General features: G+C 46.9%; 1 protein-coding gene across 1 annotated transcript in view; it reads right to left on the minus strand.

Moving 5' to 3' along the window:
• LOC124803141 overlaps window positions 1–18,447 on the minus strand; it is a 624,995-nt gene that overhangs the window by 43,334 nt on the left and 563,214 nt on the right. The window lies entirely within an intron of this gene.

The following is an 18,447-nucleotide window of genomic DNA, read 5'->3' on the forward strand; positions in this document are numbered from 1 at the left end:
TACTGACGGAGGTCTAGTGTGGGCTGTAATTATCATATGGCACCGAAACTTTAGTAGATGCGCTACCGCGTTAGTGCGGAACCGATATACGGTGGAGAAAAAAATTAGTTGCAATTTTCGCCACCAGGTGCAAATCTGCCGCTGTGCCGAGAGTTGTGGACGTCTCAGGTGGTCATATTGAACAAATTGTGCAAGTGGCGGTCAATAATAAAATCAAAATTATGCGTTTCTCACTTGTTTGACCGCTTCTGACCAAGTCTCCTTCCTAATCCATTAGATATGGGAAACATTCCAATCACAACGCCAAATTTTCAATTGGTGGCCAAACTTCGAATTAAATTTTCCAACTTGAATCTGTTCCATATCTAACAATTTTCCCTGGTATACGATAATTACAACCCACACTGGATTTCTGTAAGTAGCTGCACTTCAATTATAGCCATCCGGTACGTATGTGTGCGTGTGTGTGTATGTGTCTGTGTGTATGAGAGAGAGAGAGAGAGAGAGAGAGAGAGAGAGAGAGAGAGAGAGAAGGCTGGCCTGAAGGAAAGAGAGACGCTAGCTATTACGTTGTCTTATTATTCATACTGAGCTGAGCAGTACGAAACTTTAACGAGATTACGCTTTACAAACGACCCCGGGGAAGAAGAAAGGTGTAAGTAGCCGGATGGGATTATCCAGTGCGACGATGCGTATAATTTACGGAGGACCAGAGTCGTCCAACAGCGGTAGGGTGACATCAAACACCGCGAGCACTTCCGCTTTTATTTACCTAATCCAACAACACAAACGGCCGCAAGCCGTGCAGGACGGACCGCCCGGCGACGGGTGCGAGGATTTGCGAAGCGAGCGGGTCCCCGCCACGAGGGGTGACTCACTCGCCGGGGGCCGTGCTGTCCGCAACCCCCTGAGAAGATGCGCAGGCTGCTCCGAGCAAGAAGTTAGGCGACCCGTCCGGCAGCGCGGCAAGGGGTTATTCTCTTAGCGCCAGGCCATCCCCTTTCTAATCCCGCACTGCTTGCCCCAGGCTCGGGGGCCGGCTGACAGTATCTTGTGGGCGGGTCTGAACCTCGCACCCCCCCCCCCACCCCCTCCCATCCCACTCCCACTTACACTCACCCCAGTCAGAGCGGTGAGTCGGGCGCGTATTTATTTTTCTTCCGCTTGCTCTCTCTGTATTTCATATTTTGCCGCATCTCCTCCCCGCGGCGCTACGCCAGCCAACAACCCCCCGCTGCCCCCTCGGGCTGCATCTCAAATTTCTGCCCGGCTCTCGCCCCAGCAGCCGCCAGCCCCAGTTTCCCTGGCGAAAAGAAAGCACCGAGGGTGAATTCCTATTCAGTACCGCTCCTCCGCAACGATAGCGGCGATACCATTTCGGGAGGAAAACTCCCCTTTCTGCATAAATCCTTGTTTTTCCTCGACGTGGAAGTTTGAGTTTCCGGCGTGTTTTCCGCTCCCCGCCCCTACGTACAGTGGCCAGTTGCCGTAATTGGGTTCCAGCGTGGGCGTTTCCCTCGTGGCCGCAATCGCTCGCACTTAAATTATCAGCCGCGTCTCCTACCCCGCGGCAATATTCCCACCCCCACAGTGGCAGGTGAGATCGCCAGAAGAAGTGCGCTATCTTTCACTCAGGCTCCCGCGCAACTGCCTGCAACACCACGTCCGTGATATTAATTAGGAAATACGTTTTGCGGCGCCGGGCTGAGCATTTAGTTGCTAAACTGGCCGCACACCGAAAATATCGGAGGTTTGCATTGCGGCCAACGTCCACCTCATTACGTGCATCAAGGAATGTTACGGTTTTTATTTGGGTATGCTCTCACTTTAAGCGAAATGCCGCACACATATTAGACGAAACGGAGCAGTATTTAGAAGAAATAGTCGTCGATGAGCAAACCTGACGTCACAATGTTGCGTTAGCTGAATTTTGATATGGTTATCTATTGGATTTCGTCGCAACAGCTCCTGTACACTTTAGCAGCTCCATTTCGTTTCAGTTCAGTCACACAGCTTGTTACGTTACATCTTAACAAAGACCTTGTAGTACGTCAACTCGTAACTGTGAAATACGACAAAAATAATTAAATATTGTATAACAGGTTGTAAGACGTGGTAGTCTCCTGACCTTCATTGCTTACATATTCCGCCCTCACAGTCATATTCCCCACATCAAGACGCTTCATTCGAACCCAAACTAAATAAGATAAAGTCAATGTTATATGAATTCGTGTAAACAATATGCAAATAACTAGTAAATCGCAAGTGCGCACCGGGTTGAAACACTTGAGGCTGGTGTACACACACACATTCAAGACATGACGATCGCAGGAGCTTTTAGTTCGGGAGAGGCAAACCGCATGCCAGTGGGCTGGTCCCTTCAGAGGACGAGTTAAATGGTTCAAATGGCTCTGAACACTATGGGACTTAACATCTGTGGTCATCAGTCCCCTAGAACTTAGAACTACTTAAACCTAACTAACCTACGGACATCACACACATCCATGCCCGAGGCAGGTTTCGAACCTGCGACCGTAGCGATCACGCGGTTCCAGACTGATACGCCTAGAACCGCATGGCCGCACCAGCCCCCGAGGACGAGTTAACCTATCTACGTCGGCCGGCGACCGCCCGTGGAGCAGACAGCGTTTGCCTGAGTGAAAAGCAGAACGAACCCGTTTTCTGCTGAAAAGCAAATTCCGCTACACTGTGTGGGAGCGCCCAGCCTACGCATTCTTTACAAACATAGCACTCAGTTTTAGAGGTTTTCACAGGGAGATAGCAAACGCCAAACGCCGATGCTACAGATTTTCGGATTGCTCGCCTTAAACGAAATGTCATTCTCCCGTTTTAGAAGAGCAATGCTGATTGGGAGTCGATATTCCTGACGCCTTGAGCTGAAGGAGTAATGGAAGGGACCGAAAGATGTACCCCTTCACGTCTGGTGTGGAGACGGCCCGTTCTGTTGTCGCTCTTGGAGTGAGAACACGTAACGAGAGTGTGTGCGCTCGTACGTGTACTCAAAGAGTGAGGAACAAGTCTCTACTCAGCACTTCACTGGGAGAGCATGTCTGTTCAGAGCGAATCGGAGTGCGACTCTATATTGAGTCCTTGTGATTAAGTGTCGTTCACTGTGTTGGCCACCACACTTTTTGTGCGGTGTGAACGGACAGAGTTATAGTTAAACACCTGCGAGCGAATTTTTGAGTGGCATCGCAGTGGACTGAATAGCTGACCAGTGTACCACGCCAATAGTTAGACTAGGGGCAAATAGGAGTCCTTGAGTTCATCAAGGCATAGGGAGAGTTTGATTGGCGAAGGTCAATCCAGACAGAACGAGAGTTATCTTATTTGTCAGCAGCGAGCGGCGCAGAGACAGTCGTCGCAGCTTACGGTATTGTGCGCTACAGCTCTTGCGAGCCCAGTATTTCCTCCACAACAATACACTTCACTGCATTTCACACACGACAGCCTCGACCGTACCTAGCAACATTCTAACGGATAATTATTCAAGTTGAGTAGGTGCAGCTCTCAGCCATTCTGCCAAGTCAATAACAATCTTAAACTTTGTATAGAAATTTCATTAGCGAATCCTATCCTTAAGAGGTAACTTCACATTCCAAAAAGAACTCGGAAATAACTTGTTCAGTTCATAACTAAAAGTGCCATTGTGATTTCTCAGAATTTTTGCAAAAAAAAAAAAATAATAATTTTCGTTAGTTTCATGTTTTTCTTATACTAATAAGGGAACCTCCCCATCGCACCCCCCCCCCCCCCTCAGATTTAGTTATAAGTTGGCACAGTGGATAGGTCTTGAAAAACTGAACACAGATCAATCGAGAAAACAGGAAGAAGTTGTGTGGAACTATGAAAAAAATAAGCAAAATATACAAACTGAGTAGTCCATGTGCAAGATACGCAACATAAAGGTAAGCCTGAGCTCAGGAGCACCGTGGTCCCGTGGGTAGCGTGAGCAGCTGCGGAACGAGAGATCCTTGGTTCAAATCTTCCCTCGAGTGAAAAATTTATGTTCTTTACTTTCGCAAAGTTATGATCTGTCCGTTCGTTCATCGACGTCTCTGTTCACTGTAATAAGTTTAGTGTCTGTGTTTTGCGACCGCACCGCAAAACGGTGCGATTAGTAGACGAAAGGACGTGCCTCTCCATGGGAACCGAAAACATTTGATCGCAAGGTTATAGGTCAACCGATTCCTCCACAGGAAAACACGTCTGATATATTCTATACGACACTGGTGACAGATAATAACTGTCTGAAAATAAAAAATTAAACTCTTCACTCAAGGGATGACTTGAACCCAGGACCTCTCGTCCACAGCTACTCACGCTAACCACGGGACCACGGCGTTCCTGAGCTCGCACTTTCCTTGATGTTGCCTGTCTTGTACATGGACTACTCAGTTTGTATATATTGCTTATTTTTTTCATAGTTCCACACAACTTCTTCCTGTTTTCTCGATAGATCTGTGTTCAGTTTTTCAAGGCCTATCCACTGTGCCAACTTATAACTAAATCTGAGGGGGATGCGATGGGGAGGTTCCCTTGTAAGTAGCACTACTCCAGTACCCTAGTATCCCACTAGTTACGTAAGAAATTTTGTGTCATTTCCTTACAGCGGACAACTCCAGAAGATATTTATTGCTGAAAGTTTTTCAGGCATTTCTCTTTAGAACGTTAGGAGCGCGTGTCTGACTTCTGTACTAGTGTGGGGGTGGAAATTGCATCTTGCAGGAGCAACAGGATAAAGGGTACATCTCAGATTAATCCGTTGCGCATAATGACAGAATAGCACTCACACGCTCACAAGGTTCGCCTCTCGGCTAGTGACGCCAAACGCTCATTTCCAATTCCATAAACAAAGTGTGTGATTTTCACCCAACTGATAACTGCCGCTGGAGAGCGCAGTGGCCACAAGTTAGGATGAGGAGCACGTTCCGTCAGACACAGCAGATCGTGCAGTGACCACGACGGATACCACGTCTGGTGTACTTCCAGATGACAAACACGTCCCATGTGAGAACGGCTTTAGCAATTTGAACCACGGTAACGACGTAATCGGTTACCTAAAATGACTTAGGAAAACTAACACGAAATGTAAATCAGTAAGGCCAGAATAGTATTCGAACTCGGTACCTGCGGAATAGGAGTCAATGTGTTAAATGTCCTCGGTGAGCGACCACGGCGGCTGAACATTAAGGCGAGGAGCTGTGGACGGTGCCCCTCGCCGCAATCTGCTAATTGTGCCGCCGGTTTAGAGGCGCGATCCGGCGATCCGCCGCGGCCCGCTGGCCGGTCGATGGGGCGTTGTCAGGGCGGGAGGCGGAGGCGGAGGCGGCTTAGCGGCCGCCGCCGCCCGCGGTCGCGGCTTTGCAGCTAATTCCGCGAGCCGGCGACGCCTCCCGCCCCATCACAGGAGTGCCATCCACACCTAACCCCCAACTCCACCCCACCCCAATCCGGCTGAGAGCTGGGAGCTCCTCAGATAATCACTATGTCAAGCACGTCCTCCACACACTGCCCTATGCTTCGGGCGTATTAGATTTGTATGAGTACATCTGTATACAGGGTGTTACAAATAGGTACGGCCAAACTTTCAGGAAACATTCCTCACACACAAAGATAGAAAATATGTTATGTGGACATGTGTCCGGAAACGCTTACTTTCCATGTTAGAGCTCATTTTATTACTTCTCTTCAAATCACATTAATCATGGAATGGAAACACACAGCAACAGAACGTACCAGCGTGACTTCAAACACTTTGTTACAGGAAATGTTCAAAATGTCCTCCGTTAGCGAGGATACATGCATCCACCCTCCGTCGCATGGAATCCACGATGCGCTGATGCAGCCCTGGAGAATGGCGTATTGTATCACAGCCGTCCACAATACGAGCGCGAAGAGTCTCTGCATTTGGTACCGGGGTTGCGTAGACAGGAGCTTTAAAATGCCCCCATAAAAAGAGAGTTGAGGTCAGGAGAGCGTGGAGGCCATGGAATTGGTCCGCCTCTACCAATCCATCGGTCACCGAATCTGTTGTTGAGAAGCGTACGAACACTTCGACTGAAATGTACAGGAGCTCCATCGTGCATGAACCACATGTTGTGTGGTACTTGTAAAGGCACATGTTCTAGCAGCACAGGTAGAGTATCCCGTATGAAATCATGATAACGTGCTCCATTGAGCGTAGGTGGAAGAACATGGGGCCCAATCAAGACATCACCAACAATGCCTGCCCAAACGTTCACAGAAAATCTGTGTTGATGACGTGATTGCACAACTGCGTGCGGATTCTCGTGAGCCCACACATGTTGATTGTGAAAATTTACAATTTGATCACGTTGGAATGAAGCCTCATCCGTAAAGAGAACATTTGCACTGAAATGAGGATTGACACATTGTTGGATGAACCATTCGCAGAAGTGTACCCGTGGAGGTCAATCAGCTGCTGATAGTGCCTGCACACGCTGTACATGGTACGGAAACAACTGGTTCCCCCGTAGCACTCTCCGTACAGTGACGCGGTCGACGTTACATTGTACAGCAGCAACTTCTCTGACGCTGACATTAGGATTATCGTCAACTGCACGAAGAACTGCCTCGTCCATTGCAGGTGTCCTCGTCGTTCCAGGTCTTCCCCAGTCGCGAGTCATAGGCTGGAATGTTCCGTGCTCCCTAAGACGCCGATAAATTGCTTCGAACGTCTTCCTGTCGGGACACCTTCGTTCTGGAAATCTGTCTCGATACAAACGTACCGCGCTACGGCTATTGCCCCGTGCAAATCCATACATAAAATGGGCATCTGCCATTCCGCATTTTTAAACATTGCACTGACTGCAAAACCACGTTCGTGATGAACACTAACCTGTTGATGCTACGTACTGATGTGCTTGATGCTAGTACTGTAGAGCAATGAGTCGCATGTCAACACAAGCACCGAAGTCAACGTTACCTTCCTTCAACTGGGCCAACTGGCGCTGAATCGAGGAAGTACAGCACATACTGACGAAACTAAAATGAGCTCTAACATGGAAATTAAGCGTTTCCGGACACATGGCCACATAACATCTTTTCTTTATTTGTGTGTGAGGAATGTTTCCTGAAAGTTTGGCCGTACCTTTTTGTAACACCCTGTATTTGTACTGTTTTCATAGGGACAGATACCGCTCATATTTATTTGTACTCTTACTCGAACTATTTTTCTTCGCCATATTCCGTGGTACAGCCTCATCATAAGCAAATGTTTTGTCGTTGTACGAAGTGCCGTCACACTGAAAGGTACACTGAATAGCCAATGAAACTGGCACTGCCTAATATTGTGCAGGGCGCAGCGAGCACGCAGAAGACCACAACACGACATGGCACGGACTCGACCGATGCCTGAAGTAATGCTGGAGGGAACTGACACCATGAATCCTGCAGGGCTGTCCATAATTCCGTAAGAGTACGACGGAGTGGAGATCTCTTCTGAACAGCACGTTGAAAGTCATCCCAGATATGCTGTTCATATTTGGGGAGTTCGGTGGCCAGTGGAAGTGTTTAAACTCTGAATGGAGTGAACTGTCTAATGAGGACACACCGTGGACTGACATTGAGCCGAAGAAAGAGGAAAGTAATGAGAAGCAGCAGAAATTAGATTAGAGATAACTTTCTAAAACTGTGAACCACGAAGTAGACGAAGTAATTCTGCTACCTTTGAAGGGAGGCATCACATGACGTACGAAGAAAGGAGGACATAAAAACTAGACTAGCCCAAGCAAAGAGAAATTCCTGGTATCACGTATAGGTCTTCATTTGAGGAAGAAATTCCTGACAGTGAATCGCGAACTTTGTGAAACTGGGAAAAAATTGAATCGAAGCGTTTAAGATGCGGTACTGTACAAAAATGTTGAAAATTAGCTGACTGATTAGACAAGAAATGAATCGGGGAGGACAGGTAGATGTGGAAAACATTGCCAAGAAGAAGGGGACTGGAGGATAGGATATCTGTTAAGATATCAAGGAATCATCTACATGGTAGTAGACGGTAAAAAAAAAAAAAATAAATAAATAAAAAAAACTGTAGGAACGACAGAATTGGATTATATCCAACAAATCAATAGGTTGGCACATCATAAGTGTGTGTGTTGTTTTATTTATTTATTTTTTTAAAGAAAAACACCGCCAGCCTTGATAATGGTCTCAATGCGACCTGGAAGATAATCTATATGTTTCTTAAAGTACGCCGAATTCAGCTATACCCATACATTCCTTAGGCTACCAAACTAAGCGGGCTTTGATTGGTACGTTTCACCCGCTGCTTCACATAGTCCGAGGCTTCTCTTATGGGATTATAATCAGGTGATTTAGTGAGACAATGGGTGCCTGAGAGTTGGCCAGCCCAGGAATATGCGCCTGCAGCCCTGTGAATGCAGTGGTTGTCATCTTTGAAGACAGAAGTGTCCACAGCGTAGTTATCACGGAGATGTAGAAGAAACGGCAACACCTGTTCACCGAGAATGTTGGAATAACTAATTGTTGTGCACGGTAACCCGCATGAGTTGGATAAAGTCTCTCGAAACGTAATAGAACCACCTCCGGTTTGAACAACGGCCACAACACACGGTGCGTTAAAGGCGTCGTTGGTGCTCTCGCTCGAGACACTTTTCATCATCATCTGAGAAAGGGCAAAAGACTCGTCCGACCACATTACACGTCTCCAGTCATCAACTGAACAGTTTCTTTGTAAGTTGGCCTCTTGAACACGAGCAGCTTTACGTGGGGGCTTCAACAAAAAGTGCAACACATTTTATCTGAAAGCAGATTGGTTATATTCACGGTTCAAATACATCGCATTGTCCCCCACATATTTCGCTACAAAACAATTTTTTTCAAAATAATCTCCGATTAATGCGGCGGCCTTACGCCACATTACTATGAGGACCTATATGCTCGCATGTTATCACTCTATTGATGGACATCTGAGCCAACGGGTGCGTCAACAACCTCCGCATCATTCACGTACTGCTTCCCGCCGAGTGCATCGTTCATTGGGCCAGACAGATGTAAATCGGAAGGTGTAGTGTGGGTGAGGACTGACACTCACATGACGTCTTGTGAGCCCCTCTCGGGTATGCAGACTCATGTGACACCTTGCGCTGCCATGAGAAGGAGAAGTTGGTTTGCATTTTTGTGGCGACGAACATGCTGAAGTCGTTGCTTCAATTTTCTGAGGGAGGCACAGAACACTTCAGAGTTGATCGTTCCACCATGAGGCAGGGCATCAATTAGAATAACCGTTTAGAAGTCGCAGAAGACCGTCGCCATGACGCCACCGACGGAAGGTGCGGTTTTGAACTTTTTCTTCATAGGGAGGTTGTGGGGCGCCACTCCATGTATTGGCGTTTTGTTTCCGGTTCGATGCGGTGAATCCACGTCCAATTAAAAATTGTCACGATCAACCTCGGAAAACGCAAGTACACTACTGGCCATTAAAATTGCTACACCAAGAAGAAATGCTGATGATAAACGGGTATTCATTGGACAAATATATTATACTAGAACTGACATGTGATTACGTTCTCACGCAATTTGGGTGCATAGATCCTGAGAAATCAGTACCCTGAACAACCACCTCTGGCCGTAATAACGGCCTTGATGCGCCTGGGCATTGAGTCAAACAGAGCTTGGATAGCGTGTACAGGTACAGCTGCCCATGCAGCTTCAACACGATACCACAGTTCATCAAGAGTAGTGACTGGCGTATTGTGACGAGCCAGTTGCTCGGCCACCATTGACCAGACGTATTCAATTTGTGAGAGATCTGGAGAATGTACTGGTCTGTATCCAGAAAGGCCTGTACAGGGCCTGCCACATGCGGTCGTCCATTATCCTGCTGGAATGCAGGGTTTCGCAGGAATCGAATGAAGGGTAGAGCCACGGGTCCTAACACATCTGAAATGTAACGTGCACTGTTTAAAGTGCCGTCAATGCGAACAAGAGGTGACAGAGACGTGTAACCAATGGCAACCCATACCATCACGCCGACTGATACGCCAGTATGGCGATGACGAACACACGCTTCCAATGTGCGTTCACCGCGATGTCGCCAAAGACAGATGCGACCATCATGATGCTGTAAACAGAACCTGGATTCATCCGAAAAAATGGCGTTTTGCCATTCGTGCACCCAGGTTCGTCGTTGAGTACATCATTACAGGCGCTCCTGTCTGTGACGCAGCGTCAAGGGTAACCGCAGCCATGGTGACCGAGACAATAGTCCATGCTGCTGCAAACGTCGTCGAACTGTTCGTGTAGATGGTTGTTGTCTTGCAAACGTCCCTATCTGTTGATTCAGGGATCGAGACGTGGCTGCACGATCCGCTACAGCCATGCGGATAAGATGCCTGTCATCTCGACTGCTAGTGATACGTTGCCGTTGGGATCCAGCACGGCGTTCCGTATTACCCTCCTGGACCCACCGATTCCATATTCTGCCAACAGTCATTGGATCTCGACCGACGCGAGCAGCAATGTCGCGATACGATGAACCGGAATCGCGATAGGCTACAATCCTTTATCAAAGTTGGAAACGTGATGGTACGCATTTCTCCTCCTTACACGAGGCATCACAACAACGTTTCACCAGGCAACGCCGGTCAACTGCTGTTTGTGTATGAGAAATCGGTTGGAAACTTTACTCATGTCAGCACGTTGTAGGTGTCACCACCAGCGCCAACCTTGTGTGGATGCTCTGAAAACCTAATCATTTGAATATCACAGCATCTTCTACCTGTCGGTTAAATTTCGCGTCTGTAGCACGTCATCTTCGTGGTGCAGAGTTGGTCCTTCGTTTGCTACTAACAGTCTTCTGTTAGGCGGCGAGGAATGCAGCACACACACCTTTTAGAACACCAACTGTTGGACGTGTGTCTCAGCACTACCAACAAGACGTCCATCTAAGCACCGAGGTGTCTGAGTGTGATCCGTCGATAACCCCGAATGAGAGTGTCCGCACGTTCCAGCATTGCAGGAGTCACTGCTGTGTGCCATCGGCCACGCGGTCGACCTTGTTGCGATGACGACGGTCGCCTCGCTCACCGTGCTTTTGTTTAGTGCCACATGTCCGGGGACATTCTGCAAGTGCCCATAAATGTCTGCGACGGTCGGGTTTTCCATCAAAAGAAACTCAATATCAGTCTTCTGCTTGTAACACACCTCCATCATAGAGGCCATTTTAAAGGCTACCTATACCAACAATCGGAAATTCATGAAAGTATAGAGACTGAAGTGGGTATATTCTGCGACGTCTCAAATTCCTCATTTCTTCAATCCAAACCGGCCGAGAAAAAAAAGTGTAACATTGCTTATTGAACGCCCCTCGTGTGTGCCGCTGCAAGCAGTGACCTCTTGCAACTGGTTCCGAATGTCCTTTGTCTGTTCATGGTTACATGTATATTCTCAAGCGATTTCTCGTTTAGAGAGTTTACTTTGCGACCGTGAGGAAGTCAGAAAAAAAGGAAAAATTTTTTTTTTAAGATTTCCGCATTTTTCTTCTACTTCGCAAATATATCACATTTCTTCTGCGAACAACATTACTTAACCGTGGATTAAATAACGAGGCTAAGTAAAAATAATGATGAACTGTAATTACAGTCTCCTCAAACTTCTATAATCGCCAAAGTTGCGTAAGTCCGAGAAAGCTGCCTTCCCGGCTGTCTGAGGGGAACGCGGCCAAGCTCTTGCATTACCGGTACTACTCCTCTGCCTGTGGAGGACATTTCTGGCGTCGCCTTCCGCTTCATACAGATAATAAGTAGTACCTTTGGATGACCATCTTCTGCAGCAGTTTACGTACCAGCTATTATTAGTTTCTTTTTTTTCAAGCTTAACTTTATTAGGAACGCATCGTCCATGGTGATTCTGAAAACGGTTTATACGTATAATATGCTGCAACATTTCTATTACCATAGAGTTTAAAACAGTTTGTTTACGTATGTAACGTTTCGTACAGGTGACTTACGGCCTTTGTTGCTCTTTTCACATATTTCGGATTTTTCTCTTGTCATCAGCACAAAATGCAGTCGAAGAAAAAGCTTGATAATATTTTCACTGACTCAGTTTCTCCGGTTTTTAGAAACCCAGTGTTACACGCACACACACACACACACACACACACACACACACACACACACACACACACACACGCAAGCGCTGAATTCAACGCGCACATGAAGATACGTTTCCAGGCTGAAGTGTTCGAGAAGTATTTCGTTGACGGAGACTGTAGACAGAAGGTGTACAGTACAATGAGTTGAATACCCCGTTAACTGCAATGTCGTAGTAGTACTTGTAACTATACCACACGCTAACAAAAATCACATTAAAAGGCAAGACTATTTTTTGGCTTGCTAAACGACGGTTGAGCTGGTGTAAAGAGCGACGCCATAGGACAATGGATAACTGGCAACGAATGATTTACAGTAAGAATCACGCTATACCCTGTGGCAATCCGGTGGAAGGGTTTGGGTTCGGGAAGAAACTGGAGAACGCTACCCACCATGATGTCTACCGCCAAAATTGAAGTACGAAGGAGGTATTGTTACGGTGTGGGTATGATTTTCCGTGGTTGGCTGTGGTCCCGTTATTGCGCTTAAGAAAACGCTAAACGCGGAAGGATGTGAGTCCTCTCCGCAGCATGGTGTACTGTAGGGAAACAGTTCGGAGATGATGACTGTTCGAGACATGCTTAAAAGTGATGCCTTCCAATTTTTTTGTTCAGTTCCTAATATCAGCTGAAGTATTACATGTCGTGTATGTTACTCGATCGACTTTACCGTCTTGTTGGCGCAAGTTGCAACCTTCTGAGGCTAGAGGACTCCGAATTGTGCCATGTAACATGGCGGTGTGCAAATTAACTATGTCGGTGCGTGAGAAACAGCGTGTTGTAATCGAGGTGTGAATTCGAAGAGTTCGTCCATACATGGGGCACCCTGTCCTTCAGCGTGACAATGCCAAACCACACACGAGCGCTGCGACATCTGTAACATACTGACACCTTGGGTTTGCTGTCATCGACCATACTCCATACGCTCCAGAAATGGCCCGTCTGATTTTCATCTGTTTCAAAACCCAAAGAACACCTTCGAGGACTTCACTTTGATAATGGTGAAGCGGTGCAAGCAGACAAGACGTTCGTCACCAGGATAACTAAGCCGAAAAATAAATGTGTAGACATGAAGAATAATGGTGTAGGATATTAATACAGCTTATTTTATTTAAAAAGTTTTATAATTTTGACATAAAAGGCTTCAGAGACTTTTCAGCACGCCCTTGTAAAGGCATGACAATGCACCCCGTCATAAAGCAGTTTCTGGGAGGCAATAGTTTGTGGAGTAACATTCTGAAATGGACTGACCTGCCGAGAATCCCGACCTGAAGCTAACGGAACACTTTTGGGTTGAACTGGGACGTCAACTTCCTCCAATCTCCAGCGTCAGACATCACAAGCTTCTCTAGTTTTGTGTCTTGAGGAAGAATGAACCGCCATTCCGCCGCAGACTTTCAGACACCTCTTTGAAAGTGTCAGTGGCAGAGTTCAAGCCGTCATAAAGGCTAAGGGTGGGCACACGCAATATTAATGTCCACTAACAGGTGTCTGGATACTTTTTATCAGGTAGTTCATATCATCGAGTGTTCTCGAAACCGTGTGGTGACCTGTAGGTTGCGTCAAATCGTTTAATAAGTAATATGTCACAACTGTGGCCCAACTTCAGTGAAGATCACATACTACTTGTTAGACAACATGCTAAATTTGATGAATCTGTTGGAGACCATCTACACCGAGGTGACAAAAGTCATGGGATTTCTCCGTACCTCGTGTCGAACTTCCTTTTGCTCGGTGTAGTACAGCAAATCGACGTGGCATGGGTCAACAAGTAAGACGTATTGAGCAATGCCGCCTCATGTCCACAAACGCGGAAGTGTTGCCGGTGCAGGATTTTGTGCACTAACTGATCTCTCGATTAAGTCCCATAAATGTTATACGGGATTCATGGCGGGGGATCTGCGTGGCTAAATCATTCGCTAGAATTGTCCAGAATGTTCTTCAAACTAATCGCGTAACAATTGTGGCCTGATGACTTGATGGAGTGTCAGCCATAAAAACTACGTGTCGCTATCTGGAAACATGAAGTCTATGAATGGTTGCAAATGAACCCAAACTGGCCGAACATAACTATTGTCAGTCGATGACCCATTCCATGGGGCCACCGCCACTTGCACAGTGCCTTGTTAACAGCTTGGGTCCATGGTTTCGTGGTTCGTGGTGTCTGCGCCACGCTCGAACCCTACCATCAGCTCTTACCAACTGAAATCAGCACTCATCTGACCTGGCCACTGTTTTCCAGTAGTCTAGGGTCCAAACGATATCGTCACGAGCGCAGAGTGGTGTTGCGGGCGATGCCGTGCTGTCAGCAAAGACACTTACGTCGGTCATCTGCTGCCATAGCCCATTAACGACATATTTCGCCGCTTTTTTTCTTCCTAAAGGATACTTCCGTAGCACGTCCCACATTGAGTCCTGTGGTTACGTCTATTTCACGCAGTGTTGCTTGCCTGTTAGCAATGACAACTCTACGCAAACGTCGTTGTTCTCGGTCGTTAAATGAAGGCCGTCAGCCACTGCGTTCTCCGTGGTGAGAAGAAATGCGTGCAAAGTGGTATTCTCGCCGCAGTCTTGACACTGTGGATCTCGGAATATTGGATTCCCTAACGGTTTCCGAAATGGAATGCCTCGTGGGTGTAGCTCCAAGTAGCATTCCATGTTTAAAGTCTGTTAATTCCCGTCCTGCGGCCCTAATCACGTCTGAAAACTTTTCATATGAATCACATGAGAGCAAGTGACAGCTCAGCCAATGCACTGCCCTACTATACCTTGTGTATGCGATACCTCTATATGTGTACATCGCTATCGAAAAAATGGTTCAAATGGCTCTGAGCACTATGGGACTTATAGTATGAAAGCTTTCACGACCGGATGACATATCTTCTGGTAAACCTTCCGGGATATAAGGTCGTGGTCCATGAAACTCTTCAGCTCCTAACGTTTCGTCCAGAGCTGCGCTGGACATCTTCAGATGGGTGTTTTTCCTCCGGTGAGTCTTGCCGACTGACGGATCGGACGTCTGAGACCGACTTATATATCGTAGAAAGTGCGCGTGACCAGAGTTACACGTGATATGCAGAGGTAATCTTTGTCAGAGATAAAACTTAATTATCGATCGTAATCTCGTCACGGATAAAACTGTCTAGCAATTCTGTAGTGCTACTGTCCAAATATCACTAAGTTTCATGGTCTCTTCTTTCCGATTAAAATTATCCCTATGTTTATATATTTCAATTGCTTCTCTACAAAGCCGTGGGTAATATTCGTCGTCGTAAATAAAATTTTTGTTTCCTGGCTGAAAAGCGTGTTCTGCTACAGCCGATTTATCTGTTTTTCCTAATCGGCAAAGACTTCTGTGTTCTTTTAACCGTGTAACGGATCAGATTGGAAAGATTTTAAGTAAACATGATATTAGACCTGTTTTTAGACCAACGAAGAAAATTTGTCATCTTCTTCGGTCTGTAAAAGATAAACGCGCTCCTCTATCAGCCAGTGGCGTATATAAAATTCCGTGTACATGTGGTAAAGTTTATGTTGGAACAACAAAAAGAAGCGTAAATACACGGTTAAAAGAACACAGAAGTCTTTGCCGATTAAGAAAAACAGATAAATCGGCTGTAGCAGAACACACTTTTCAGCCAGGAAATCATCAAGTGAAGTTTTCCGAAACAAAAATTTTATCTACGACGACGAACTATTACCCACGGCTTTGTAGAGAAGCAATTGAAATATATAAACATAGGGATAATTTTAATCGGAAAGAAGAGACCATGAAACTTAGTGATATTTGGACAGTAGCGCTACAGAATTGCTAGACAGTTTTATCCGTGACGAGATTACGATCGATAGTTAAGTTTTATCTCTGACAAAGATTATCTCTGCATATCACGTGTAACTCTGGTCACGCCCACTTTCTACGATATATAAGTCGGTCTCAGACGTCCGACCCGTCAGTCGGCAAGACTCACCGGAGGAAAAACACCCCTCTGAAGATGTCCAGCGCAGCTCTGGACGAAACGTTAGGAGCTGAAGAGTTTCATGGACCACGACCTTACATCCCGGAAGGTTTACCAGAAGATACTATGGGACTTAACTTGTGAGGTCATCAGTTCCCTGCAACTTAGAACTACTTAAACCTAACTAACCGAAGGACACCACACACATCCATGCCCGAGGCAGGATTCGAACCTGCGACCGTAGCGGTCGCGCGGTTCCAGACTGTAGCGCCTAGAACCGCTCGGCCACCCCGGCCGGCACACATCGCTATCCCAATGAGCATATTGCTATCCCACCTCGGTGTATTTGGCGGTATTTTCTTGCACATGCACTCGCCTACGGAAAACAAAAGCACTAGTGTGAATGGGAAACGCCACACTGTGAAGACTGGGCGCTAGGTATTCGCAGCCCTCGGGGTGTCTGCGGAAGGCCTGCCCATTCGCACCCTCGCCGCCCCCGCCGCTTTCGATCGTGGCGGCGCCCGGCGCCCTTTCCGCCCCGTTTCTCTGCCGGGGGCGGCGTCTTTTCCACCACGAGTGGCCGGAAGGACAGCGTTGCCACGGGCAACGGTCGGCCGCGCTCTTCCTGCAGCAAACACAGCCACTACTCCCATAAAATCCGGAAGGATTCGCCTCTTCCGACGCGCACACACACTTAGTTTATATGGTATTACCGTCGTCCTCGCACCCGAGCCAAAGTACAACAACGACGCTGGGTTACTTGCTGCAGATATTTCTACAGCGGAGAAGGGGAGCCCCACACCGCAATGCTGCACCAGCGATTGCAGTTCTATATATGTTACTGCTTTTTAGATCTCCCTGCACATGTTGTTCAGCAGTGTAATACGTAAATCGAGGATAATTTATTGAATCGCCAATCTGTCAAACTGTCAGGTTTCTAGTTTCAGCACTATTACCGTCATATTGTGTTATTTGCAGTAGATAAAGAAGCTCAGATGAAGCTACATGTGAACCTAAGTGCCCGATAACTACAGTCTAATTATGTAGGAATCACTATGGATCCGTCCTTGACATTCAAACAACATTGCGTCATGTTATGTAAGGAACTTGACTCAGAAATGAATCTATTAGGTTGGTGGATAAGTTCGCAGCGTTTTTGTTTTGCATGCTGGCATTTGGGGTGCTATAGATATTTTTATCGGTTGTCATTTTTTATTTGCAGTTCACTGTTGCTATTTGAGTTTGTATATTGTCATTTTATCATGTGGTCGTAGTAAGTGGAGCTGTGGGCGCTAGAAAATGGAGTGCGAAGTGGAGAAATAAGAACGATTTCGATATATTCATCTGTTTGAGTTCAGTAGAGGGTAACAGCAGCGGAGGCAGCCAGAAACAGTTATGCTGTTTATAGGACTATTGCCACTGGACAGAGCACGGCAAGAAAATGGTTTTCTCGTTTTAAATAGGAGCGTTGACATTAGTGATTCTCCATGTTCAGCCAGGCCATTGGGGTTTAATGAAGATCGTTTAAACGCATTAATCCACGTTGATCCAAGTCAGTGTACTCGAGAACTGGCAGATGTGATGAACTGATCACTGCACCACCGTGCGACATTTTCATGCAATAGGGAATGTTCATAAATCGGGTGTATGGGTACCACACGCTCTAAGCGAAAATCACAAAAATCATCGGGTGGCCATACGTGCATATCTGTTTGCTCGTCATCAATTGGCGCGTGAACAACTCCGACCGTTCCTATCCTGTACCGTTACTGGTGACCATAAATGGTGTCTTTATACTAACATAAGGGAAACAAAGGAATGGTTGCTTCCAAACAAAGCAACAACTCCCCGTACAAAGACCTACACGCATCCTCAAAAGATGTTGTTACGCATGTGCTGGAACAACGACGGTACGGTGCACTACGAACTGCCTTCCCGAGGTGTAAGCATCACTGCTGGCCGGCCGAAGTGGCCGCGCGGTTCTGGCGCTGCAATCTGGAACCGCGAGACCGCTACGGTCGCAGGTTCGAATCCTGCCTCGGGCATGGATGTGTGTGATGTCCTTAGGTTAGTTAGGTTTAACTAGTTCTAAGTTCTAGGGAACTAATGACCTCAGCAGTTGAGTCCCATAGTGCTCAGAGCCAGCCATCACTGCTGACATTTGTTGTCAACAAGAGAGACGTCTTACACACGCAGTCCATGAAGAATCACTAGGAAGAATGCGTGCCGGCCGCTGTGGCCGAGCGGTTCTAGGCGCTTCAGTCCGGAACCGCGCTGCTGTTACGGTCGCAGGTTCGAATCTTGCCTCGGGCATGGACGTGTGTGATG

Source organism: Schistocerca piceifrons, chromosome 6 (genome assembly GCF_021461385.2).
Source record: "Schistocerca piceifrons isolate TAMUIC-IGC-003096 chromosome 6, iqSchPice1.1, whole genome shotgun sequence".
In the NCBI taxonomy this organism is placed as follows: domain Eukaryota; kingdom Metazoa; phylum Arthropoda; class Insecta; order Orthoptera; family Acrididae; genus Schistocerca; species Schistocerca piceifrons.